The sequence below is a fragment of the Dendronephthya gigantea genome, unplaced genomic scaffold, assembly GCF_004324835.1.
Source record: "Dendronephthya gigantea isolate DGI-Jeju-01 unplaced genomic scaffold, DenGig_1.0 000163F, whole genome shotgun sequence".
Classification (NCBI taxonomy): domain Eukaryota; kingdom Metazoa; phylum Cnidaria; class Anthozoa; order Malacalcyonacea; family Nephtheidae; genus Dendronephthya; species Dendronephthya gigantea.
In genome coordinates, this window is record NW_021163173.1 from 381,546 (window position 1) to 386,122 (window position 4,577).

Here is a 4,577-nt window from a genome sequence, read left to right on the forward strand (position 1 = left end):
TGCATGTGTGATCGTGGAACTCTTGTGTGTGAACGCTGGAACTCTTTGCATATGTATACGCTGGAACTCTTTGCATATGTGTACGCAGGAACTCTTTGCATATGTGTACGCTGGAACTCTTTGCATATGTGTACGCTGGAACTCTTTGCATATGTGTACGCTGGAACTCTTTGCATATGTGTACGCTGGAACTCTTGTCTGTGGACGCTGAACTCTTTGCATATGTCCACGCTGGAACTCCTTGCATATGTGTACGCTGGAACTCTTTTGCATGTGTGAACGCTGGAACTTTTTTTAATGTGTACGCTGGAACTCTTTTGCATGTGTGGACGTTGGAACTCTTTGCATATGCCAACGCTGGAACTCTTTGCATATGTGGACGCTGGAACTCTTTGCATATATGGACGCTGGAACTCTTTTGCATGGGTGAACGCTTGAACGTTTTTGCATGTGTGGACGCTGGAACTCTTTTGCATGTGTGATCGCTGGAACTCTTGTGTGTGGACGATAGAACTCTTGTGTGTGGACGCTGGAACTCTTTTGCATGTTTTAAAGCTGAAACTTTTTTGCCCTTGTGTACGCTAGAACTCTTCTGCAAGTGTGGACGCTGGAACTCTTTGCATATGTGGACGCTAGAACTCTTTGCTTATGTGGACGCTGGAACTCTTTTGCATGTGTGAACGCTTGAACGTTTTTGCATGTGTGGACGCTGGAACTCTTTTGCATGTGTGATCGCTGGAACTCTTGTGTCTTGACGATGGAACTCTTGTGTGTGGACGCTGGAACTCTTTGCATATGACGACGCTGGAACTTTTTTGCATATGTCGACGCTCGAACTCTTTTGCATGTATGAGCGCTTGAACGTTTTTGCATGTGTGGACTCTGGAACTCTTTTGCATGTGTGATCGTGGAACTCTTGTGTGTGAACGCTGGAACTCTTGCATATGTGTACGCTGGAACTCTTTGCATATGTATACGCTGGAACTCTTTGCATATGTGTACGCTGGAACTCTTGTGTGTGGACGATGGAACTCTTGTGTGTAGACGCTGGAACTCTTTTGCATGTGTTAAAGCTGGAACTTTTTTGCATATGTGTACGCTAGAACTCTTTTGCATGTGTGGACGCTGGAACTCTTTGCATATGTGTACGCTAGAACTCTTTGCATATGTGTACGCTGGAACTCTTTGCATATGTGTAGGCTGGAACTCTTTGTATATGTGGACGCTGGAATTCTTTTTCATGTGTCAACACAGGATCTTTTTTGCATATGTGGACGCTGGAACTCTTTTGCATGTATAAACACTGGTACGTTTTTGCATGTGTGGACGCTGGAACTCTTTTGCATGTATAAACACTGGTACGTTTTTGCATATGTGGACGCTGGAACTCTTTTGCATGTGTGGACGCTGGAACTCTTTGCATATGTGGACGCTGGAACTCTTTTGCATGTAGGAACGCTGGAACTTTTTTGCATATATGTACGCTGGAACTCTTTTGCATGTGTGGACGCTTGAACTCTTTGCATATGTGAACGCTAGAACTCTTGTGTGTGGATGCTGAACTCTTTTGCATATGTAACTAGAACTCTGTGTGTGGACAATGAACTCTTTTGCATCTGTGTACGCCGGAACTCTTTTGCATGTGTGGACGTTGGAACTCTTTGCATATGTGTACGCTGGAACTCTTTGCATATGTGTACGCTGGAACTCTTTGGATATGGGTACGCTGGAACTCTTTGCATATATGTACGCTGGAACTCTTTGCATATGTGTACGCTGGAACTCTTTGCATATGTGTACGCTGGAACTCTTTGTATATGTGACGCTGGAACTCTTTGCATGTGTCAACACTGGACATCTTTTGCATATGTGGACGACGGAACTTTTCTGCATGTATGAACGCTGGAACTTTTTTGCAAATGTGGACGTTGGAAATCTTTTGCATGTATGAACGCTGGAACGTTTTTGCATGTGTGGACGCTGGACTTTTTTGCATGTGTGATCGCTAGAACTCTTGTGTGTGGACGCTGGAACTCTTGTGTGAACGCTGGAACTCTTTTGCATGTGTGAACGCTGGAACTGTTTTGCATATGTGTACGCTAGAACTCTTTTGCATGTGTGGACGCTGGAACTCTTTGCATATGTGTACGCTAGAACTCTTTGCATATGTAGGCTGGAACTCTTTGTATATGTGGACGCTGGAATTCTTTTGCATGTGTCAACACAGGATCTTTTTTGCATATGTGGACGCTGGAACTCTTTTGCATGTATAAACACTGGTACGTTTTTGCATGTGTGGACGCTGGAACTGTTTTGCATATGTGGACGCTGGAACTCTTTTGCATGTGTGGACGCTGGAACTCTTTGCATATGTGGACGCTGGAACTCTTTTGCATGTAGGAACGCTGGAACTTTTTTGCATATATGTACGCTGGAACTCTTTTGCATGTGTGGACGCTGGAACTCTTTGCATATGTGAACGCTAGAACTCTTGTGTGTGGATGCTGAACTCTTTTGCATATGTGTACACTAGAACTCTTGTGTGTGGACAATGAACTCTTTTGCATCTGTGTACGCCGGAACTCTTTTGCATGTGTGTACGTTGGAACTCTTTGGATATGGGTACGCTGGAACTCTTTGCATATATGTACGCTGGAACTCTTTGCATATGTGTACGCTGGAACTCTTTGCATATGTGTACGCTGGAACTCTTTGTATATGTGGACGCTGGAACTCTTTTGCATGTGTCAACACTGGACATCTTTTGCATATGTGGACGACGGAACTTTTCTGCATGTATGAACGCTGGAACTTTTTTGCAAATGTGGACGTTGGAAATCTTTTGCATGTATGAACGCTGGAACGTTTTTGCATGTGTGGACGCTGGAACTCTTTTGCATGTGTGATCGCTAGAAATTGGAAATCTTTCCATATGTGGACGCTGGAACTCTTTGCATATGTGTACGCTGGAACTCTTTACATATGTGGACACTGGAACTGTTTGCATATGTGTACGCTGGAACTCTTTACATATGTGTACGCTGGAACTCTTTTGTGTGGACGCTGAATTCTTTGCATATGTGTACGCTGGAACTCTTTGCATATGTGTACGCTGAAACTTTTAGCATATGTGGATGCTGGAACTCATTGCACATGTGTGCGCTGGAACTCTTTTCATATGTGTACGCTGGAACTCTTTACATATGTGTACGCTGGAACTCTTTGCATATGTGGACGCTGGGACTCTTTTGAATGTATGAACGCTGGAACTTTTTTGCAGATGTGGACGCTGGAACTCTTTTACATGTATGAACGCTGGAACGTTTTTGCATCTGTGGACGCTGGAACTTTCTTGCATGTGTGATTGCTGGAACTCTTGTGTGTGGACGCTGGAACTCTTGTGTGTGGACGCTGAATCTCTTTTGCATGTGTGAACGCTGGAACTGTTTTGCATATGTGGACGCTAGAACTCTTTTGCATGTGTGGACGTTGGAACTCTTTGCATATGTTTACGCTGGAACTCTTGTGTGTGGACGCTGAACTCTTTGCATATGTGTACGCTGGAACTCTTTGCATATGTGTACGCTAGAACTCTTTGCATATGTGGATCCTGGAACTCTTTTGCATGTGTCAACACTGGAAATCTTTTGCATATGTGGACGACGGAACTCTTCTGCATGTATGAACGCTGGAAATTTTTTGCAAATGTAGACGTTGGAACTCTTTTCCATGTATAAAAGCTGGAACGTTTTTGCATGTGTGGACACTGGAACTCTTTTGCATGTGTGATCGCTAGAACTCTTGTGTGTGGACGCTGGAACTCTTGTGTGTGGACGCTGGAACTCTTTTGCGTGTGTGAACGCTGGAACTGTTTGGCATATGTGGACGCTGGAACTCTTTTGCATGTGTGGACGCTGGAACTCTTTTGCATATGTGGACGCTGGAACTCTTTTGCATGTGTGGACGCTGGAACTCTTTGCATATGTGGACGCTGGAACTCTTGTGTGTTGACGCTGAAATCTTTTGCATATGCGTACGCTGGAACTCTTGTGTGTGGACCTGAACTCTTTTGCATATGTGTACGCTGGAACTCTTGTGTGTGGACGCTGAACTCTTTGCATATGTGTACGCTGGAACTCCTTGCGTATGTGTAGGTTGGAACTCTTTGCATATGTGGACGCTGGAACTCTTGTGTGTGGACGCTGAAATCTTTTGCATATGCGTACGCTGGAACTCTTGTGTGTGGACGCTGAACTCTTTTGCATATGTGTACGCTGGAATTTTTGTGTGTGGACGCTGAACTCTTTGCATATGTGTACGCTGGAACTCCTTGCATATGTGTACGCTGGAACTCTTTGCATGTGTGTAGGTTGGAACTCTTTCCATATGTGGGCGCTGGAACTCTTTGCATATGTGTACGCTGGAACTCTTTACATATGTGGACACTGGAACTGTTTGCATATGTGTACGCTGGAACTCTTTACATATGTGTACGCTGGAACTCTTTTGTGTGGACGCTGAACTCTTTGCATATGGGTACGCTGAAACTCTTAGCATATGTGGACGCTGGAACTCTT